This window comes from Lygodium microphyllum, chromosome 11 (genome assembly GCF_053477565.2).
Source record: "Lygodium microphyllum isolate KBCC chromosome 11, Lygodium_microphyllum_v1.1.10, whole genome shotgun sequence".
NCBI classification, from domain to species: domain Eukaryota; kingdom Viridiplantae; phylum Streptophyta; class Polypodiopsida; order Schizaeales; family Lygodiaceae; genus Lygodium; species Lygodium microphyllum.
Genome location: NC_141145.1, coordinates 88,128 through 113,290, shown reverse-complemented (window position 1 = coordinate 113,290; position 25,163 = coordinate 88,128).

Genomic DNA, 25,163 nt, shown 5'->3' with positions numbered 1-25,163 from the left:
AGTGTGTGCTAACCCTGGCTGGTTCAACCAAAGCAGGACCAAATGTAGAGAGAGAGCGAGCAGCCGAGGCTGACTTATCATTGAGTGAACTTGTAGCCATGCAACTCATAGACAATACATCTACTGAGCAGAGCACAATAGCCTTAGCCACAACATTACTCTCGGGATTGGGGGTACGCAAAGGGCAAAGGGAAAATCTAGTATCCCTATTGTAGCAAAGCAGCTAGACAAGAACCTAGCAATGACCCATATAGCTTTGTGGAGCAATTTGAACAAGTTTGCAAAGCAAACAGTCTCATGGACCTTGCACAACACTCTCAAGCTTTCCGGCTGTGTTTAGGTGATAAGGGGAGAATTTGGTATACTAGTCTAGATGCAGCTGAGCGCACGAACTTTGCCCGTCTTAAAGAACAATTTATCAAGAGATTCTTTAAGGCAGGGTACTCTGACAATCTCATCCTCCGGTCGATGAATGTCAGCCAAAGGGAAAAGGAAGATGTAAGAGACTACATCACTCATATGCATGGCCTCTTCAAGAGGATCCCTACCAGTGAGTGACCTAAGGAGAAGGCTATGTCTACCATGTTTATAAATGGAATTCGAAGCGAGGAGATCTACAAGGCTTTGGCTAGAAACTCCACTCTACATTGAGACATGTTAGCTAGAGTCTTTGAAGAGGCAATAAGGGTGGACGATCAGCTTAGGGAGTGAAGCATGAGGAACCCCAATCGGGACAGTACAAGTTAGAGAGCTCCAGAGCGGACAAGAGCTTTAGGAGAGAGAGAGAACTCTAGCATATGGGATAAGCGAAAAGGTGTTGACCAAGGCCAAGAGCTGGTTGAGATAAGAAAGGAGCTTGCATGATTGCAAGAACAGATGAGGAAGCTTGTGTGATCGCATGTGTAGTGTATACACTATGGTGGAAACCACCTCCCAGTCGAGTGCCAAGATCCTAGATCTAGGCTGTGCCCAAATTGCGGTAGGTTTGGTTATGACCCATTGCATTGTAGATTGTCAAGGAGATTCCCATATGCGCAGCAATACAATCCTCCACACTTAGGCAACATGCCACCTAACCTCTTTGGTAGGGGAGCCCAGCTAGCACTTCCAGCACCAAATGACAGAAGACTGGCCATTCTTAGGCTAGAGATGAACCCAACAGGCATACCCAGACCACCAGGGCCCTATGTAACCCAACCATCGATTGACGCTCCTGTTCACTATGTGGAAGAATCTAGTGAAGAGGAAACCTATGTGAACCCATACATCTCCTATGATGAGGAAGGCAATCCAGTCCTGATGGACTATTGACTAATACCGGTAATGGCGCTAGGTAGAGGAAGAGGCAGAGGCTTTGGAGGACCAAGTCAAGATCCAATCTCATGATGGACATGTGGTCATCCAGGCCATATTTCATCATGCTGCCCGGAAAGGGAACATGCAAACAAGGACAAAGTTGACCACCGATGCACTGAGTGTGGAATCACACACCTAATTTCTGATTGTCCTAGATGGAAGCCATCAACTACTTCTGCCAACGTGCCCTTCGTACCCTTGGGGCTATTCGATGTGGAGACCTTTGGTAGTGAGGATATGCCCATCCCACTGAATGTCATGACGCGAGCATAGACAAAACAAACATGCTTCTCATTGCCTGGACTAAGTAATCTAGATGCAGCCTCGTTGGAAAAGCCTCGTTGGAAAAGCCACAACACTAGTGATAAGAAAGAGGGTTACTGATGTAGAGGCAAAGACCTCAGTCCCTAAGACATCATAACTGGGGAGTGCCAAGGTAGGGGAATACCCCACCCCAGACGGCAACTTGAGGCTATAGCCAAAGTTAAGGAGTGGGTCAAGGGTGCCCGGGAACACCTTAAAGATGTGAATCCCATACTAGAAGACCGAATGGAAGACCTCTCTAGTGTGAGTACACCCGTTTCACCATCGCGACCTCAATCAGGGAACGTACCCATAGCACGTGAGATGCCACAGAAGGTAAGACCAGGAAGAAGCATGTCAGCAAGCTAACCACGTCATATGGTCAAAGAGTGCTGACCAAGGAGGAAGGAAACCACCCAGCAACCTCCTCACCACTTTAGTAACCACTCCAGTAACCGTGAGCCTAGGAGATTTGCTTCGGCAGCACCCTCCCTTATGGCAAGAATTAAAGCACTGGGTGGAGGGAAAAGGGGAGCATACTGCCGCTGACTTGCAAGAGCAGGACACAGTCACGCTGTCAAAGAGTTTTCTATTCATGATATAAATCATAGAGTTCTTATGTATGCAGAAGAACTTCATTAGGATTCACATGAGGAACTTTCATACATAATTCTGTCATTGTTACCCAACATCCGACTTAGATATCACTTAATTTCATGCGTTCTTTTGTAACTGTCATACAATTTTCAGTTGTACCATATATATTGACAAAAATTAAGTCTATGGAAACCCACAACTTGACCAAGTGGAGGTAATTGATAGTCTGCAGGCTAGGTCACATTGGTTCAAGAGGAAAATTTGCCTGGAAATCAAGAGAAGTGCCAAAAGTTAACTAGGTTTGTATGGGACCTGGAATAATGGACTTATATGACTTATAAATGATCTAAATGGTCAAACTCAAGTGTGGGAGCTGAAGGGAATGCAGCTGCATTTTTTGGCGCAAAAATTGGGCCTGCATACCTGTGGCAGATGGAGGATGAGCTGTGGGATATGGTGCATGCTCCAAAGCATGCAAACTCAGGGCAAACTGAAGCTAAAGAAGGAGATACAAACAAAGAGAGTGAGAACTCTTCTTGCCCGTCCATTTGGTATGACGAAAATGAATGGTATGACAGTCCATAAAAGGGAAAAACCTAAGGAAAAGTATTCAGCCTACTCTTATGTACGCTTTCTTTCATTCTTTTACCATATTCATGGTCCAATGAAGCTCGTCTTGTACCCAAGTACTTGAGTGACTTTGGGGGCAAGCAAAGGGGAGAATTTTGAAGGTGTATGGGTTATTTTGGACTGAAAAAACCAGTCATAAACAGGGTAGCCCACTGTTCTTTTCCATTTTGATGAGAAAACAAGTGATCTATGTGGTTGTAAGAGAAGGAATTGACCTCTTAACATCAGGGCTTCATATATGAATGATTAGAGAAGCTTATTCTTGGGATTATGTGCACTTTTGGAGCTTGATTATGGGCTAGAAATTACTGTTTTAAAATAGGGATGAAGTAAATTTTATGCTTTGTCAATGCATTTCATGAGTTTTTGATCTATGTCTTGGATGTAGTAGAGTCTAGCATCAAAATACTTGTATCTTGGAGTTGTTGTCCATTAATGTTCATGAAATAGAAACCGTTTGAGCTTGCATTTGGAGTATGCATTTGGATTAAATCTGAGATAATCCCTAAATGTATTGGCTTATTATCCGCATATGCATTTGATGTAATCAAGACAAAGTCTTTCATTCCATTCATGTATGCTAAGTAAAAGAAAAAGCTTGAGGTTTTCTTCTTCAACTAAGTCATCTCAAAAACCCAAATCTTATCAAACCCCAATCTTTTCTCCCTCTCCTAGCCTTGAATCCCACACTCCTCTTCTGCTCTAAACCCCGGTGGAAGACCTTCAACCCCCAACACAATGACAACACAGATTCCAAGCCTAATGCTACACTAAGCTCCAAGGTCACTGCATGTCAACGCTTTCTGGGAAGGCACGGAGATGCATGCAATCTTACCTATCTTAGCCTTGGGGGATGCAACACGAAAAGGAATTGTAGACATAGGTGCTGGTGTCAGTGTCTTGAGCCAAGCAGTTCTATAGGCCTGGGGAAACCCACTTGTGTAAACGGCTAGGTTCAATGTCACATTGGCCAACGGAATGAAGGTCACACCATTCGGGGTCCTAAAGAATTGGCCAGTGCAGGTTGTAGGAGTGTAGTTTTTCGTGAACTTCATTGCCATGAAGGGAATGGACTATGACATACTGCTGAGGAATGCACGAGTTATTGAAGATTGGGGAAACAATCTCATCTTCTTAGGGAATAGAATAGAAGCGGTGAGGGTTGAGATGGATACCTGGAAGACTACCCTAGCCGACCTCGATGCTATCTCAACCATGCTAAAAGGTGATGCACAGGCAAGAAAACCCTATGGGTCATTGACCAAGTACATCCCTTGCTCTGAGGACGAGTGGGATTGGATGCATGTCTTGGCAACCGTTGACCTACCATTCTCAGATGAAGAAGAGCTGTATAGGAAAGCTGCTAAATCACCGAGCGTGCCAGCAAGGGAGCCCATTGTGCCACTCTACATGATGGCAGGAAGCTCACGTGATCCAGGGAGACTAGCCTCGTTCCATATCCCCATCAACAGGCTCGAGCTTCAGGGAGTCATAGAGTCCCTGACCACTAAACTAAAGGGCAGCATGGCTGCTAATCTAAAACCCGTAGGTGATCTTTTGGCTAAGCCTAAGTGAAAATGGACCAAAATTCACGATCCTAACCTGTTATACCATTGGGATTTAGTCACTGACAAAGAGGAGATTGGAGAGGAAAACCGGGGGGATGACAAGCAGTTAGAGAGCCAAGAATCCAATGATGAGGAGTATGAGGACTACTGCTCTATTGGGGATGAGAGTGAAGAAGAGTTAGACATGATAGAATATGACATTGAAGGGAGAGCAATCAAATAGATCAAGGCAGACTCTAGTCCTAGAAGGGAAAGGACAGGCTAGAATGAAAGAGGAGTCATGTGGATGGAGTGCGATAGATCCTGGTTAGAGCACATGGAAGCCATGGATTACAAGCACGCAGCGGTGGCGCAGCCATTGGTAGTTCTAGTACTGAAGACGGATACACCTATTAAATTACAACCCCTTGGCGAAACTCCTTCCTGAAGCGAGGGATGTGAGTTTAATTCGGAGTCTTAAGTCAGTACAGAGAGTGATCCCAAAATACCCCAACCCTCTAAGGTCACACGCACCAAAGGGGACTTGCCAGTCTAGCTAAGGCATAGACGGCAAAGGAAGGAGGCCATGAAGCAAACTAAGGACTCAGAAGCAGAGAGGCACAAGAAGCTGCAGCATCTCCCCAAACACTTCACAAGGTTTAAGAAGGGTGATAGAGTGGTGATTTTGCTAGGAGCAAAGAGACAAGAGCAAGCCAGTGAGCCAATTGAGGGACCCGCCAAGGTCCTGGAAGTCAACTTGGCAGTGGAAGGCAAGAAGCCTCGACCTGCATTAATCATTGACAATTTGACCAAGGATGAGGAGGCTAAACCTGTTGCTCTCCTATGAGAATATATCGACGTGTTTGCCTGGTCCTTGCAAGAACTTAAAGGAGTCGATCCTAGGGTTGTGACCCATAATGTCCCAATGGTTCCAGATGCGGTGCCAACAAAGCAATGGCCTTACCCTATGAATCCCAAACACGCCCATGCAGTGAAGGAAGAAAACGATAAGCTCATGGAGGTGGGATTTATATATGAGATTGAGCACACGGATTGGGTATCGCCCATAGTGATTGTTATGAAAAATAATGGTAAAAGTTGAGTGTGCGTGAATTACAAGAAAGTTAATGCTGCTAAGAAGAGGAACAACTACCCCTTATGGTATACCGAGCACATGCTGGAGAGGGTAGCAGGCAAAGAGGCCTACAACTTCCTAGATCGCTTCTCTGGCTATAATCAAGTGCAAGTGTACCTTGACGACAGGCACAAGACTACCTTCGCCACAAAGTGGGGTGTATTTGCCTACATCTTATGCCATTTGGGCTAATGAATGCGCATACAACCTTCCAACGATTAATGTGCACCATCTTCAAGGATATGCTTAGATGCGAGTTAGAGGTGTTCGTAGACAACTTATGCATACACTCTAGTTGGGCCAAACACTTAGAAAAGTTGAGAGATATCTTTGAACGGTGTAGGTTATACAACCTCTCGTTGAACCCCTTAAAGTGCTAGTTTTGGGTGAAGCACGGATGTATCCTAGGGCATGTAGTGTCAAGGAATGGAATTGCCATCAACTTCTCAAAAGTCAGGGTCATTGTCAACCTACCACAACCCATTAACTACAGGGGCATTCAGTGTTTCTTAGGCCATACGGGATACTACCAACGCTTTTACTGAATTACGCACTGATTTCTAGACCATTCTACAAGATGCTGATCGTATTTGAGTGGATTGAGGAATGCCAATGTGCATATGAACAGTTGAAGAAGGCTCTTACTACTGCACCAACTTTATGAGCCCGAGACTTGAGCATAACATTCCATGTACATATAGATGCCTCTAAGTTTGCTATTGGAGCTCTTCTATGCCAACCTGGTGAAAATAACCTTGATTACCGCATGAGCTTTGCCAACAAGCAGCTCACCAAAATGGTGATGAACTATTCCACTATAGAAAGGGAAGGGTTAGCCATGGCGTTTTCTATAAAGAAATTTAGGGATTATCTGTTGGCCACACCCTTCGTCTTTTTCATTGACCATCAAGCCTTGCTTTATCTTGTGAACAAGCCGTGCGCTACATGTCGCATAGTGAGATAGTTACTTCTCTTGTTAGAATTTGATTTTTTTGTGGTTCTACATAAGGGAAAGCAGCACTACATGGCTGATCACATGTCCCGCATACCCATAGGAGAAGCTGCTGAACAAGGCATACCTGACGACCTACCGGACACTCATCTCTTTGGCCTGTCTAGTAAAGGAGACTTGTTTAGGGTTGATTTGACACCATATTGGGCCGATGATGTAGTTCAAGTGCTAGAGAATGGTCTGCCTGAGAGACCTATTAAGAAAGCCAGGCTAAGGAGACTTATCTTAAAAATCTAGCCATACCAGCTGATTGCCGGCCAACTCTTTAGGCTAGGACAAGACAGTATGTTGCGTAGATGTGTGTGAGTACGAGATGCACGATGTATTGAGAGAAGCGCATGGCGGGATAGCTGGAGGATACTTTAGTGGGGATACGACCGCCCATAAGGTGCTACAATCCCAACTATAGTGGCCCACCCTATTTCGTGATGCTGCTAAGTTTGTCAAACACTGCGATGAGTGCCAGAGGACTAAGGTGCCCAAGCACAAGGATAAGATGGATTTTACCCCCATAATAGCTTGACAGCCCTTCGAAAAATGGGGCATTGTCTTTATTGGACCTATCAATCCTGCGGCACAGTACTCCCAGGCATGCTACATCATTGTGGCAACTGATTATATGACAAAGTGGGAGGAGGCAAGACCCACTAGAAAGAATGATTCTAGAACCACTGGAATTTCTTGTGGGAGCAGGTCTTTTCATGGTTTGGCTGTCCAATCGAACTAGTGAGTGATCATGGCATGCACTTCATTAATGAAGTGATATCCCACCTACTCTCAACCTTTCTAATCATTCATAGAAGATCCTCGCCCTACTACCCTTAAGCAAATGGACAAGCAGAGTCCACGAATAAAATCCTAGTCAACATGCTTACTAAAATAGTATCCACATCCCGGAGAAACTGGGATAATAAATTAATGGTGGCCTTGTAGGCCTACTTTACAGCTTATAAGACAGTTGTAGGACAGGCACCCTTTAGGCTAACTTATGGAATGGAGGCCATTCTACCCTTAGAGTTCTTTGTCCCTAGCTTAAGGATAGCAACTCAGGAGCGTTGGGAGGGAAGAGAATCTTGGACCAACCGCTTAGTGGAGTTAGAGCATCTCACAGAGACTCGACTCTTAGCCACCCATGCTCTGATTTGTGAGAAGGCATGACGAAAGATTTGGTTTGACAAGCATGTCAAACAGCGCATCTTTGATCAAGGAGACCTCGTTCTACTATACTCTGTGAAAGGTCACAAACAAAAAGTGAAATTTCAAGGACTGGGACCTTTTCGGGTACGTGCAATTAGTAGAACAGGCAATGTTGAGATGGAGACGCTCGAAGGTGAAGGAATAGGCTTCTTCAATGGCAGTCGCATGAAAAAGTACTATCCTCATTCCCATCCATTGCACCTTGGTAGATCAAGATGAAGAAGTAGTAGCACCCGCCTACCTACGAATCACGGTCACTACAGAATGGACATATTCTTTTGATGCCTTGATGGACGAAGGGGCCGACTGTAATATCTTGACGCATGACCATTGGACACACATCGGTCCACCTAAATTACAGCCCACAAATGCTAAACTCAGTCCATTTGGGGGAAACACTTACTCACTCTTAGGAAAACGCAAAGTGGCTGTCTCCATCAAGTCTGAAAGTATCCCAGTCTTCTTTTATGTGTTATCAAACACTAAGGGGGCCGATAATAAGTCAATGCTAGGTCGCACTTTTAAAAATCAGATGAACTGCAATGTGGACTACAACCTAGATTGCATACATATTACTGTAGGCAATGTGTACATAGTGACTACTTTTAGTAAGGGTTATTTTGCGCCTCCTACAACTGTAGAGCCATCGATAGAGACCCCTATGGCCACGCCCATGACCAAGTCTAAGGAGAAGGGCGGGGATATCTCACCCCATGCTCAAACTGCTAAAATCAAGCCCACCTAGGCCATTCACAGGGCCAAAGAGTCCATGCTCATATGGGTGCCAAAACGACAAGGCCACCTCCTTGTTAGCCGTAGAAACGTGCTTTTATATGCAAAAACTATCAGTCACAACCTAAGAGGCAGCTCAGATGCTATCGACATGAGTACACTACCACGCCACGATGGATCCCCAAAGATCTCTTGCGGGCACAAGGATACTATGAGGGCAACCCCTGGATATGGGTTCCTAAGAGTGGACACTCAAGAGGCTCAACTCTAAGTTACCTCCCTTCAGCTAGAGAGGCTTACACATATAGAGCCCAGACTGCAAGGCAAGATGGACCAACACCGGTTGTGATTAATGAATCCCAACTCAATTATCATCTAGAGCTAGATGCTCCAAACTTATCCAGGTCAGAGGAGTCGAGCATCCCCATGCCGGCTCAAATAGAATGCAGTACACCTCATATGCCACTGAAGCCCACTAAAGCATCTCAAATTGCTCCAGAGTGCAAAGTCCCATCTGTGACGCCATCAATGAAGTCACCATTTTCCAGCCTAATTGCACCATCACCACTAGCAGGTCTTAGGCCTTCATACGAAAGATAATCTTTCCTTTAAGTGGCCAAGGATCTCACTGAGACCTCAAGAAATGGTAGTGACATGCATCAAGGAGTTGGATGACACCTTCACCACATTTGCTAGGAGCTATGAGAGGCTTGACCTAGGACTTCTTGACAAACCCCTTGCTTCTGATGTTCGTGCGTTGTCATGAACTTGGGAAGACTACAAGTTTATGACCATAAAATTTCCCAAAATTTCCACCGAATTAATTGCTAATGGAGAAATCTCAAAGGAGCAAGCTGTTCTCAAAAGACTAATCACCTCTTGCCGGAAGCCTGCTTGCTCTACACCTAAACAAGAAATAGAGGAGCTCACGCAGCTTGCGAGCTCTACTTCTTCGTTCTTACAATTGTGGTATGCCTTACGACTCCAATGGGAGAAAAAAGGGTGTCGTATCATGAACAATGTTGAGCAAAGGAGGGCAATCAAAACAATTGAACACGACCCTACTTATGTGGTGTCAAGAATCGCGTGGTGGAGGGGGTTGCTCAAGATGCTGCGCCGAACACACACAGAATGCACAAGGAGAAGCTCACTCAAGAGACAAGAAGAGAGATGGAGGCCAAAACGTTTTCTTGCTGATTTCTTCTTCTTCTTCCACACACTTTACAATGTACACAAAGTATAGATAAGATACAACATAAAAGGAAAGTGGCCCTACTAAGTCAAACAATGCATAACCGACTACACTAGTCGACTGGCGCTATAACTATGCCAGCTGTAAATAGGTGTAACAACCTGAATATAATAAGTAATGAGTCAGTGGCCATGTGAGAGTCATAATGACCACCGACGTGCTAAGTGTAGACGTGTGGACCCATCTAACCAGGCGGTCCATCATCCATGTCCACATGTGTTGAGCTTGCCATCTCAACACTCCCCCTCAAGCTCAACTGTATCTCTGCAACTCCAAGTAAGCTTCGAAACTTTTGAAGCTTCTCTGTACCCAATGCCTTCGTGAAGATATCAGCTATCTGATCCTGTGTGCTGACATACACCAAGTCAATCTCACCTGCTAGTACCTTCTCTCTCACAAAGTGGTAGTGTACCTCAATATGTTTTGTCCTGGCATGGAACACAGGGTTCTTGGCCAACTGTATACTGCTCATGTTGTCACAATAAATGACAACTGGACCTTCCACCTGCACATCCAAATCAGCCAGTAACTTTTGCAGCCATACTACCTCACATGCTGCAACAGCAGCACCTCTATACTCAGCCTCTGTACTCGATAAAGCAACTGTAGATTGCTTTTTGCTGCTCCAAGCAACTGCTGCACTACCAAGAGAGAACATGTATCCGCTGGTAGATCGTCTATCAGACATACTACCAGCCCAATCTGCATCTGTGTATCCAAACACCTGTACGTCTGTACCTGCCTCATAGAAAAGCCCATAATGTAATGTGGACTTCACATATCTCAATATGCGTCTCACTGCATCCAAATGTGGCTTTCTAGGTACTTGCATAAACTGACTCACAAGACCAACAGCATAGCTCAAGTCTGGCCTTGTAATGGTCATGTAGATCAAACTCCCCACTATCCTCCTGAACATAGTAGGGTCTTCTATCTCATCCCCAACATCAGCACTCAGCTTTACATTCTGCTCCAACGGGACTGAAAGTGGTTTGCATGCAGTCATACCATACTTGGACAACATATCCAAGCCATACTGTCTTTGGAACAGCCATATACCATCATCACATCTGATCACCTCAATGCCAAGGAAGTACCTTAGCTCACCTAAATCCTTCATCTCAAACTTCATCTTCAAATAGCCCTTGACTTCAGCAATCCCACTATCACCATCACCTGTAATAATCAAGTCATCCACATAGATGACTATGATGACCAAACCTGCATCTCCCTTTCTCACATAAAGTGAGTGATCAGCATCAGAAACATAAAAGCCAATATTGACAAGATACTCTCTGATCTTGTCAGACCATGCTCTTGGTGCTTGCTTGAGCCCATAGAGTGCCTTCTTCAACCTGCACACATACGTGGGATGCTCTAAATCTTCATAACCTGCTGGCTGATCCATATACACTTCTTCCTGCAAATCACCATGCAAGAAGGCATTCTTTACATCCATTTGCTGTAACCTCCAACCTTTGGCTGCTGCCAAAGCAATCACACATCTGACAGTTGCCATCCTAGCAACTGGACTGAAGGTTTCATCATAATCTATGCCATATGTTTGGGCATAGCCTTTTGCAACCAGCCTAGCTTTGTACCTGCTAATAGAACCATCTGCATTGTGCTTAATCTTATAAACCCACTTACATCCAATAGCTTTCTTTCCCTTTGGCAATGATACTAGATCCCAAGTCTTATTAGCCTCTAATGCAGCCATCTCCTCATCCATTGCTGCATCCCAATGAGCATGACCAACAGCCTCCTCAAAACATGTGGGCTCAACATCCTCAACTAGTTTCACCATATAAGCATAATGGTGAGCTGCATAACCCTCAAAACCAAATCTTTTAACAGGGTATCTCACCCTGCTAGACTTGCGTACCACTGGATCACTCAATGGAGTCTTTGCATTAACACGTGCTCTCTGCACACCTGGAGTCCTCACTGAAGGAATGCCAAGCTCATCATCCAAGCTCTCTGAGCCACTGGAGTCTCCATCAAGAACTGCATCAATGCCTTCTGACACTTTATTCTTTCCTTTGTCTTTACCTGTAGTGCTACTAGATGCACTCGAAGATGTAGAGGTACTCCTTAGTCTCCCAGACCAAGGACTACCAGATGATGTCTCTGGTCCACTAAGAGTCCGTGATTCTTGCCTTTCAGCCTGCACATGAGTGTCATGATCATCATCAACATCCAATGCATCACCACTAGATGCATACCAACTGCTCATTTCATCAAAGATGACATCCCTGCTCACTCTGAACTTACATGTGACAGGGTTGTAACAGCGATACCCTTTTTGCTCTAAAGAGTATCCAATAAAGATACACTTTTCAGCCTTTGGATCCAGTTTCTTCCGCAACTCATCTGGTACATGAACATACGCAATGCAGCCAAACACTTTCAAGTGTGAAACATCAGGCTTCTTACCTGTAAAACATTCTTCGGGGGTCATACCATGAACTGCAGCTGTGGGAGTTCTGTTCATAATATAAACAGCAGTATGAACAGCCTCAGACCAAAAATGCCTAGGCATATTCTTTTCAGCCATCAAGGCGCGTGCAACTTCTGCAATATGCCTGTTTTTCCTTTCTGCAACCCCATTTTGCTGTGGGGTATACCTGCATGTGAACTGTCTCTTTATCCCATGAGACCTCAGAAAATCACTGAACTCATTTGAGAGGTACTCTCCCCCTCCATCTGACCTCAGGCACTTTACTTTCAAGCCTGTTTCTCTTTCAACTGCAGCCTTGAAAGTTCTAAAGTGCTCAAAAGCTTCACTCTTTTCCTTCATAAAATATACCCACAGCTTTCTAGAACAATCATCAATGAATGTGACAAAGTATGAACTGCCTCCAAGAGATACATTTTGTGTAGGCCCCCAAATGTCTGTATGCACAACATCAAGGATATTTCTACTTACATCTCTGTCATGTGAAAAGGGTTGTCTTGCCTGCTTACCAAACTGACATGCTTCACATACCTTCTGAAATTCTGCAACTTTAAATGTAGGCAAACCTGTAACCAACCCTTTGGACTGCATTAATTTCAGCCTTTGTACATTTGCATGTCCAATGCGTTTGTGCCAAATTTCAATGTCTGCAACAACACCTTTTCCTTTGGCATACATAGCCGCATTCATAGTAGGAATTCCAGCATCTAGAGTGAACATACGTCCAACTCTACTTCCCTTTGCTACCAACCTGCACTTGTCATTGAAGTCTTCTACAAAGCAGCCCTTTGCATTAAATCTGATTTGCAGCCCTTGCTCTACCATTTGACCGACTGACACCAAGTTCTTTGTAATAGATGGTACATGTAATACATCTGAAAGACTCTTTGTCTTACCATCATGCAAGGACAAGGGAACTTTTCCAATGTGTGAAATTGGGTGGCATGAGTCATCACCCGTCTGCACATAACCTGCATTCTGCAAATCCTGCATCTCTCCAAACCATTCTGCATGGCTGGTCATATGATTGGATGCACCTGAATCAACATACCAAACATCTTCATGTGTTCCCTTTCCTGTAACAGCATTCAGCATATGCTGCATAACGAACAAACGTTCATTTTTGTCTTCATTCTGTCGTGAAGAGGATGCATAGTTTCCTTGTTGCAACTTACCACTGCGGATATCATCTCTCTTAGCATAACATTGGGCTGCAATATGACCTGTTTTGCCACAGTAGTGGCACACAATACCAGAGTTGTTAGAACCTCTGTTCTGCCATCCATCTCTTCCTCTAAAGCTCCCCCTGCCTCTAAAGTTACCACGACCTCCTGAAACCTGCATATCGCCAAATTGCTGATTCAATCTGTTTTGCTGGTTGTCACTACCACGTCCTGTACCACAGCCTCTTGAAGAGAACCTGCCACGTCCCCTTCCAGAACTGGAGTAGAAAGCTTGGACCTGTTCACCACTTCTTTCAGATGTCTCACTCTGCATGTTGATCTCTTCAGTGATCATAAGGGAGACCAATTCATCGAAATCTGGAAATGGCTTTCTGACATATACGGAAGTTACAAAAGACTTCCAAGCCTTTTCATTGTTAAGTCCACCCAAGGTAGACGACACCAAATCATCATCATCGGGCATTGCATCAATCGCTGCCAATGCATCTGCAATGCTTCTTACTTTCAGTGCATACTCATTGATAGACATCTTCCCTTTCTTCAATGTATTCAACTCTTGCTTGAGTTGAATCTTTCGTGCCTTTGTATTTACAGAAAACATACTTTCAAGTATGGTCCAAGCTGCATATGCATTCTCTGCATTTCTAATGTGTCCCAGCATGTTATTGTCAATTACTGCAGACAACCAATACATGACCTTCTTGTCTTTTGCATTCCATTCCTTTCGTGCCTTTGTCTCTTCTACAGTTGGAGGATCACTCACCTCCGGCTCCTTTTCTTCACCTGAAACGAACTCATAGAGGCCTTTTCCAATAAGGAAGTTCGTGACACGAAACTTCCATGATGGGTAGTTGTTCTTGTCGAGCTTCTCAATGATGGGGCTTCCACTGTTCTCTGCCATTATCACAAAACTAATACCAAACAGCAAGCAAATCTTCTGCAACCCTTGACCTGTAGTGCACAGCAATACACCAGACAGCCTTTTTTACTGTCTGCTCAACAATACATGCAATCTGCAACCAGTTTGCAGATAAACCTTGTGTTTACTCACTGATAAACACCTTTGAACTTACAGATCTGAAATCTGTAACCTGCGCACCCACGTTCGGTCAATACAGTCGAAGTCACAGTGTACCCCGAAACTGCTGTCCGCAACCTTGCGGCTCTAAAACGGGCCCTGAAACGGCCTCAAATGCCCAAAATCTCTGTGGGAAAGGCCTAAAGGGCTTATCTGCAGAATACACAGCGCTCTTCGCGCACACCAAATCTCACTGCAATCTGAGATTTTTGCTCTGCCCTGCTTCCGGTGCCTCCACAGGCACTATCCAAGAGAAGGAGTGGAAGAATGGGAGAGATTCTTACCCGTAGCTTGCTTGCTCGAACCTTGCTTCTTCTCCTTCACTTCAACCTTCGAAATCAGCCTCTCTCAATGGCGCGGCTCTGATACCATGTCAAGAATCGCGTGGTGGAGGGGGTTGCTCAAGATGCTGCGCCGAACACACACAGAATGCACAAGGAGAAGCTCACTCAAGAGACAAGAAGAGAGATGGAGGCCAAAACGTTTTCTTGCTGATTTCTTCTTCTTCTTCCACACACTTTACAATGTACACAAAGTATAGATAAGATACAACATAAAAGGAAAGTGGCCCTACTAAGTCAAACAATGCATAACCGACTACACTAGTCGACTGGCGCTATAACTATGCCAGCTGTAAATAGGTGTAACAACCTGAATATAATAAGTAATGAGTCAGTGGCCATGTGAGAGTCATAATGACCACCGACGTGCTAAGTGTAGACGTGTGGACCCATCTAACCAGGCGGTCCATCATCCATGTCCACATGTGTTGAGCTTGCCATCTCAACATGTGGCACCTCTTTCATTTAGGGTTTTGGCCATTACACACAACATACACTTAGATGACCAGGTGTTGGCCCACCCTTACATTGACCAATTTGTCACAGAAGAGGAGTTACACGTTGCTAGTCGCCTCAACTCTGGGGACATCTTTCATGATGTCTTGAGCTATATCACCCAAGCTTCCATACGACCATGCAAACTTGATCGTCATGCCCAGCTTGAATATAACCCTAACCTTTATACTTGACTGTTGGCCAAGTAACTTGCCCCAAACAATCCATGCAAGCCCTCTTTCTCCCCTTACGAGTCCCAGGAAGGATTCCCTTAAAACTTAAGGAAAAGGGGGGGAGAAAATGAGAGCCAAGTGATGAGTCAAGTGATGTAGCAAAATGTATAATGGATGAAAATGATCAACTGAATTCAAATAGGAAAGAATACAAGGAGGAAATAGATGTTTATTGTGAATGATTTCCAAGTTTCATTCCTCTAAATCAATAAGAAAAATTGTCACACGCATTCTTTCTTGGGTTCTTGTTAGTGATGAGTCAATTTATAATGCTAATGTTGGCTTGGTGTGATGACAGGCACCTAGCATGGCAGGATAGAGTAAACTCCCATTCACCAAAGCGGAGCTGACAAAGTATGGAATCAGCATCGAGACGCATGGATTTAGCTAGTTCACGTTCAAGCATACCATGAATTTAGATGAAGCCATCCTGGAAGAGCCGGCCGTGAGGGAGTTGGTGGACAAATGTAACCTTCAAAAGTACATGGAAAAGGCCGGACAAGTTGTAGACTACAGCATGTGCGCAGACTTCTTAAGGAGCTTTGATGAAGGGAGGAGCTGTGGCATGGTCACAGTAAGGACTCATGACCAGGAAAGAAGGGTGCAAGTGCCTGTTAATGTAGACATTGTCGAGAAAGCCCTAGGGCTTGTGTCCAAGAAAGAGAAGCGCCCAAAAAGAGATGTGTATGTCATGATGGGAGTTAGAAAAGAGGACGCTAAAATGGTCCACGCCCTTTTCTCGGGCCACAGATACAACGCACTAATGAATAGAATCGGGGTGCCATTTCTGGAAAGCATCGCAACATGAGCTCTAGAGGAGGTGGATTGGAACGACTTTGTCCAGAAAACTATCAGGAGTTCAGTCGCGCTCTTGGCTCTAGCCACAGCACAACAGCTAGTGGGGAATCTCCGGCCTCTACTACACGATCCGCAAGGAAAAAAACTGCCTCCAAAGCCTCCACAATCAAATATGGCAGTGTCCTGACAGCAATCATCAACGAGGCTATCAAGGATGCCGGCATAGAGGAAGAGCAAGCTATGCACCAGAGCTCGCCTCACTGCAAGGAAGAAGGCTCGAGCGAAAAGATGGTAAGTGAAAAAGGAGAGCCGAAAACCCACTCAAATGGCCAAACCACAAAAGCAAATGAAGACTGACAAGAGGCAGAAGAAGAAGGAGGAAAGACTGAGCAAAGAGGAGTGGGCCGAGGTGAAGAGGGCTCAAAGAGAGTCAAGGAGGGTGGAAGAGGAACGAAGAAGAAAGGAAGAGGAAGAACTCGAAAGAGTTAGAGAAGAGTTAAAAAGGGCAGAAGAAGAGAGGCAAAGAAGGGCGGAGGAGGAAGCCGACAAGTTAAGGATGAAAGAACTGGCTGATTTGGCAACGGCTACTCACAAATCTATTGAAGAAACCCATGGGGGAGGAGAGATCGACCCTTCAAGTCCCCACCATGAGGCTGAAGCAAGTGGTAGTGTGGAAGTGGCCCCAGTGGTTGTAGGCAAGGGCAAGTCCTTGTTGCACCCCCTACCTTCCTCCTTCATGCCAGTGCCAACCGACACCACAACTGCCCCGCAACCCATGCCCTCTCTGAACACGGCCCAACTGATAAGCATGATGCAGATGCTTTTCAGTAAAGTGGCTGAGATTGTACCAAAAATCAGAGCGAAAAGACCCACTACTACAGATGCTGAGTCCAGGAAAGATCCGAAATGGAAAAATCTAGAGGCGTTAACCACTATAGCCCCTACTCCCATGCCACCTGGTGTAGTCTACAACGCTTACGTGGCTAAGCTCCTGGCACAGTTGGACAAGGCAAAGGAAGAAAAGAAGGTTCCCCTGCTGGAGTTGGAGAAGGAAAAGGAAACTTCGGTAGCCTTGAGGCTAGAAGTCTCAAAGTAAGGAGCCAGCCAAAAAAGGGAGGTGACAATGCTGCAAGATCAACTGGAAGCAAAAATGAAGGAAGCCCAGGACAATGAGAGCCGCCTAAGACAAAGGATAGAAGACGAAGGGAAAAACCTGGTGGCAGAGTAGCGGAGCTTAAAGTTGCTAGTGCAGCAATATGCTGACCTGGAACCAGAGAATTGCCAAACTAGAAAGGTATGGATAGTTAGTAGTTCAAGAAGGCAAACCAAGGAAGCGGCAAGAGGATACCATAGCTTTTCAACTATGGTATGAACTCGAGGAACAAGACAGACTGGAGAGAGAGATAGAGTTCCCAGCACAGGAAAGACTGGCAATCCTTGTAGCAGAAGCACAAAGGCTGCAACATGAGGCACAATGACTGCAAGGTGCATTGGAGATTGCCAAGGGAGACATAGAGGCCCTCATGCCCATGGCCTTCACACAAAAGATTGCACCTTGTAGAGATCCAAAGCCACGAGCAGCTAGCACAAGAAAATTCAGAACTAATTGTTGAGGTAGAACAGAGATTCAGCATTGCAAATCAAGCAAAAGAAATCGTTGAAGAACAGATGGCTCAGAAATCCAGGGAGTGGAACCAACTCTCGGTCCTAACAAATGAATAGCAACAGGTGGTAACCACCTTGGCAAGTGAGCTAAAAGAGAAAAGAAAGAAGATGGAAGAGAGAGCCAATGAGTGGGAAAAGAAAATTTTTGAAAGGGTTAGGCAATTAACAAAACGCTTGGTGGTGGTTGAGTGCAAGAGAGTGCTTGCCGAATCCAGGGCAGAAGCAGCCGACGTATGCACCAACGCACAAAGGAAAGCCTTAGCACAGTACTACATGTCACCCAAACAGAGGGCAATGATTCAGTGGAGAAGGTAAGAAGGAAGATAGAATTGACTACACAAGCGCTAAGGTATGGCCTTCAAGAACAAGAGCTTTCAATAGGCACAGGAATCACGAAAGAGTAGCAATTTCACTACCTGCGTCATGCCCACCTCTCCACTATTGAGGTTAAGGAACTTGGGTTCGAAGAACAGGAGCAGCCAACACCACCACCACAAGTGGCCCCAGCAGTGGCCGAGCAAAATGCCAAAGAGGGTCCGAACTTGGAGCAAGATGCTGAAGAAGAACAACAAAGAATGCCCAGTTTGTCTCTACCAGACCTCCCGCTTGAAGAGCCCAAAGATGCCCACATGCCCGAGTGCATTGTGGCAGCCAAAAGAAGAAGGCAGGAACTGGAAGAGGAAGCCCAATGCAGAGCATGGTCATTGCCCAAACAATTCCCTGAAGAGTCGGTGCCATTACGAGGGGATTGCAACCCTATTGATTGGCCTCAGGAGTTGGTCATATGGCATGATCAGGAGTTCCAGACGAGACCATTTGAGCTTTCATTTGCTTATCCACGCTCTCTAAACCATGTGTTGCCTCTAGGCATTCTAGCCAAGATCAAGGACCTAGCCAATGATTTTGCAAACAGGTGGATAGAGGAAAGGCGCCTCATAATAACCAAGTGGAGGCAAGAGCTTGCAGATTACTGGCAGGACAGGGTAAACAGGGTTCCCAAAACTGTCCAAGGCTATGAGGCACAACCGAAGTGGCGGAGGAGGATTTGGGATGCCAATTTTGACGCCTGGACTACCTTCTGCAGCTCACTTCCTAACCACCTGTAATTATCTTAGGCTTATCAAATTCCTATCGATACAGAGACCTACAGCCGAGGAAGCCCACCTCCCTCCCCTCTTTTTTGACATCAATCTAAGGATAGATAGTAGGGCCATGACTAGATTAATGATGAGGGCAACCCTGCTTCCCTTCTTTTGCTTAGAAATCTTAAAAAATATGAATGATATCCGCTTCATGAGGTGCAATCCTCCCTTCTTGTCATCCACACCTCTGAAGGCCCGGGCCGCTATTAAAGAATATCTACAAAGTCATGCATTCCTATCCCAATGCTTGCAACCACCCCGTACTCCAGCTGCAGGTGATAGGCACTAGCTAGAATGCCTTCTTTGTATGCAATTCTCCAAAAAAAAAAGTACGAGGGCTCACTTTTCTCACTACACCTAGGGTTCACCCCTACCCTCTCCCCCCACTTCACACTTATGGCACATCAAGGGCAGGACTTCCAGACCTGTCACCCTAAGTTATGCACTGCACCTCCAACAACACACGAATTGGGTCCTTAAGTGTGTGACATTACCAAGGGCCTACCCAAGGTTAGACCCATCTCCCAATTCCACTACACATGCACTTACACCACACCGTGATATAGACACACCCCTTAGGGAGTGCACAACTTTCTCTTACAAGCTATGATCATGACTCAATGACTGGCCACTGAGCTAAGGAAGACCATTCACGACATGTGCTAATGACTAGGAATTTTTCCATAAGTTGGACAAGACACCATTATAGTAGCTTCAGGAGCTTTTGCATACTCCGACGGTTAAATGGACCAACATGCTTGATGTGGCCGACCATGTGCCTACTGATGGCTACCATGACTCAACCAAATCAAGCAGACAAAAAACTCATTGATGGACCCACCATTGGCATAGATCTTGGAACCTCATATTCTCCAAATGATTATAGAGCCCCGATTTTGACAGCCATCGCAGAAGGGGAGCTACAACTGTGTGACAAATGCCAAGCATCTTCATGAAGATCAAAGCATGCCAAAATCCCTTCGGTCATCATTAGTCAAACTCCATCACCTCTCATTCACAACAGCACCTTTTGATTGTGGTCATCTACCCACCAGTTCCACTTAGCAACAACACAAACTACCCTACTGCTCCCCACCCTAGTGCCATGGGATTGGCACTCAGCTAGGAGGGGGGAATGTTTACGCAGCATAGAGGATCAAAAAATGGAGCAAAGGAGCAGAAAAAATGGAACAAGGAGATAACCAAAAGGGCACAGGACAAAGGAAGGAATAGGCACCCCTGATGGAGGTCAAACCCTGAAAATCTGAATGAGTACCTCTCCAGAAGGCCTCAGTGTTGTGTCGAGAAAAGAAAATAGTAAAAGCACGCCATTAAATGTGAAGGCGCTCCCGAATCCTTGTAAAAGAGTGCTCGGTTCACTCCTGTGCAAATTTCATGCATTAGTTGGAAATGGGATAAGTTAGAATGTTGTCGGAGGGGTTTTTGTCGAAAGATCGAATCCACCGGGGATCAAAAGTAGAAGGAAGTAGAGATAGGAGATGGAAGAGAATATAGAGAATACCCAAGTGGTAAACACAACAAAAACAAATCACAATGAATTGAAACAATATGTATTGAAAAAACCTTGAATCTTTGCTCTACTCAGAAGCAATCTCCAGGCATTAGCTCTCTTGGAGCTCCTTCGTAGACCAAAAATGTGGATTAGAAAAATCAACTCTTTCTCTGCTACCCAGAATCCAAATCTGATGGCTCTGTTGGCTTCGAAAGGGGGGTAAAACTTCAGGACACCTGATCACGGATCTCCCAGATCACTCCTTCTTCTTTCAGTTCAATCTGTAGAATTTTTAGTCTATTTACAACAATCGTGACGCGCGCAATTTCGTCAATTTGTCATTCTTGTGAAAATTCCCCAACTGGCTGAAAAAGCAACTAGCTTTTTTCATGCCATCCTAATCTAGAAGCTTTTTCTAACTTTTTCAAAATTTTTAATAAATAATATCAAAAAATAGACTTAAATTATCCAAAAATCTAGTATTTTTGGATAATCCATGCAACTTGCACTAATACTAATAGCTCATATCACATTGACTCTCTAGATCAATAGAGAAGTCGAATGATGATGCATTCCATACATTTTCACACTATGTCCTCATAACATCACGACATCCACCCCCTCTGAACCTGCACATCCTCCGGTATGTGCCAAAATCCTAGTTGTCACCGGATTTTGAGTCCTCCTCGTCCTCTGCAACCATATCCTTTACTTCTTCATCTTCCATATCTTCCTGGCCCATGTATCATGGCCACTATTTTCTTTCAATTCTGGCAACTCGTAAGCAGTAGATTCCGACCTTTTGAATAATTTGATTCTTTTTCCTGCTACCAAAAGTTTTATGGCTGTCCCATCCAACTCATTTAATGCATAAGTAGCATTATCAAACACTTGTCTTACCACATAGGGTCCAAACCATCTCTTGGAAACTTTACGCATGGCACTATGCTGGTTATCTAAACTGATATCATAAACCAATATCCAATCCCCATCTTGTATAGTTCTTGGTCTCAGTCTATGTCTTTTGTCAAACCGTTTCTTGTTCTGTATCCTTGTTGCCCTTAACTTTGTAGTTGTTGCCTCTATGTCTTTTGACTTTCTTTCCAACTGTCTAATGCGTAAGGCCAACAACTCCTCTCGATTCAACTCCTCCTCCCAAGATAACACACTCCATGTGACAGTCATCGCTTCTATCGGCATGATAGGTTTTTGACCATACATCAATTTTGCAGGCATATATCCTGTAACAGCACTATGAGTTGTTCTGTCAACCCACAAAGTATAAGGGAGCAATCGTGGCCACTCTTTTATCTTCTCTCCACATGCTTTTGCCAATGCCTTCACAATAGGTGGATGGCCTCTTTCACTTTTGCCATTTCCTTTAGGGTTATAGGCTGAAGTTAAAGCAATCTTTATCCCCAACTGTGCAAAGAAATCATGAGCTTCATCTGCATTCAACTCACCCCTATCTGCTGTAATTTTTCCCACACAGCCATATCGACAAAAGATCTCTTCTAAGAGAAAAAGTACATACGGCATTTTTCGTCTTAGTATGTAGAGCTCTCCCTTCCACTTGATTAGTCAAGTCTTCACGAGCAAGCACAAGATACCTCATTTGTCAAAGACCTGTAGGCATTGTGACGAAATCCACCACCCACTTAAAATGAAGAGACAATGGATATGTCGGTTGCAATCCATCCCAATGTCTCACAGTTGAATACATTTGACATGTGAGCAACATTCTTATACATACCCTACCACCAATATCTTTCTTTGATCTTTATAAAAGTACCCAAAACACCTCTATGACCAGCCCACAAACTTTCATGAAATTCTTGCATTACTTTTACTTGTGAAGCTTTGTCACCCAAAACTCGCAATGGCATACCCTGTTTCTTTTTAGCATGTTTCCATAAGTATCCATCTTTTAAGAAAAATCCATAGGCTTTCCTGTTGATATTCTTAAACTTGTCATCTGACCATTCATCTCTCTTTGTTAATATACTGAGATATTGACCCATTCTCAGTCTTTCTTCTGCATATTTGTCTTCCAGAAACACTTTTGCACAAGATGCAAAACATCTAAAGTCTTCTCTTTGTTGTCCAAGCTTCTGTTAATGCTGTAGCAACACTTTGCATTACTAAATTCACTCTTGCAACATCATTTTCAGCCATAAGAAATTCATCTTCTTCCTCCTCATCCATCATCCCATCTTCATTCTCATAGCGTGCTCGAGATAACTTGTCTGCCACTGGGTTATCTCTTCCTGCAATATGCTGAAATTCAGGGTTCAAAGATTTGATGTATGCAATCCACTGGAGCATAGCAATGTCTGGGGTAGCACAACTAGTAATCATACCCAATACTGGCAAACAATCAGCCTCAATGACTACATGAGGACCCATAAAATAGTCCTTATCACATTTAAGGGCTGTCACAATTCCCCATAATTCTCTTTGTACTTGTGGATATTTTCTCTATCGTTCAGTCAATATTTTTACACCAAAGCGTATTGCATACCTTTTCCCTTCCTCATCATCTTTCCCAATTGCCCATCCAATCCCAATTGGGCTTGTATCAATAGTAATAATGATAGGCTTCCCATGTGAATAGTCAACCTTTCTCAACGTAGGAGCAGATTTTAAGAGTTGCTTCAATTTCTTCATTGCTTTTTGATGCTTCCTTTCCCAGTGAAATTTTTGACCTTTCCGTAGAAGCTGATAAAGAACATCGGCTACATGTGCAAAGTGAGGAATCCATATCAAATAGAACACACATGCACCCAGGAATCTACGCACATCTGATACATTCGTGCATACATCTCACATTCTATCAATCCCATCTATTTTTACTGGTGATGGCCTTTGCCCATAAGGCCCACACATATGCCCAACAATCAAAACCTCCTCAACTCCAAAGACAGACTTTTGTCCAGAAAAAGTTAAATGCACCCCTTCTAGACGTGTCAAAATCCTCTCACAATCCACAATGTGATCTACAACAAACTGTCTACATCCATGAGCATCCATCTCTTCATTCTTTTCATCCACTGCACACCCTTTGATTGGAACATCATCCAAGAAGGGCATAGTCAATTGTGGTATAAAATCCCTGAGTACCCTATTCATAGCATTTGTCATGTGTGCCACTGAGTTTGTTGCACCCTGTGGGAGAGTACACATTCGTACTAACCCCAAAGGAGTCTTCATGGTTGTGATATCCCTACTTTCAATTGCAAGCTGAAACTGATCATACCCCGAGTAAAGATCACTCAAAGAATAGATCGCTCTACTTGCAAAAGCCTCTGCAAATTCATCAACCACACGACCTACACCCACATTTCTTATGGTCACTTTATTGACCGGTTGCATGTCTTGAATAAATCTCAAAGCCCCATTCTTTTTGGGCATAGTAAACCAACGATTTGAGTACGGGGCTGAAGAAGGCTCCAAGATCTTCGTGTGAATCTTTTCATTTAGCAAATCCATCAGCTTTGGAAAGTAAGATTTAGGCACTGGAATAGGCGTCAAGTTCCATGGTACATGTGGCACAGTAAATATGACCATAGGAGAGACAACATTTGGATCCACACAACCTTCCCATGTCTAGCCAACATCTGCATAAAATAGTTTCTCTCAGCATGAAAAAGAAACCCTTCTCTGCACCAACTTTCAATTCCTGTAATGTTTCAGATGTAAACTGATGACCTATATCTTTAGGATCCTGTAAGCTTGGTTGCCTTGACACTTTTTCATACATAACTTCACTCTTTGGTGGAAGTGGCAAAGCAATTGGTTTCACCCTTTTGTCAACTGTCTTATACTTTGTGTCCACAAGTGCTTCAGCCCATTGTAAGCCTTCCTGCTGAGAAAACAATGCTATAACATCATACATATCCAAAGAACATACTGACAACACTCTGTTTTCAGCCTCATTTTTTGCATGTGTAGTTGCTGAAATTTCAGCCATACTGTCAGTAATATTCAGCCCATAAAAGATGCCTGAAATGCCATCATTTTCAGCTAACATCCCCAATGATCTCAGTTTCTTAATAGCCCATTTCATAGATATGCATTCAGCCATATACATAGCTTGCATAGGCTTAAACCAACATGAACTATTTGCTAAAAACTGAGAATTACCAATAGTAAATACATGCTTCATTTCATCAAGAGGCGAGTACACATTCTAATCAGCACTACTGTAGCCCCGCATTACAGTAGTGCTTAATGAAAATCCAGGTCTTTGAATTCCCTCGCATTTGGAACCAAAGGAGACTCTCGAAGCGTATCACAATTTCTAGGATGATTAACACAAACAGTAAGAAATTGGACTACTTTCCTTCCATCTTTTCTTCTGACTCTTGCATAAGCAGAACCATCATCAAGCACCTTTGTTTCCATACGCACACCTGTAATATAGGGCTGTCCCAAAATCATTGTATATGAGGAATTATCTTGCACAAAGAAGTGTTGCTCTTCCCGTACATCACCA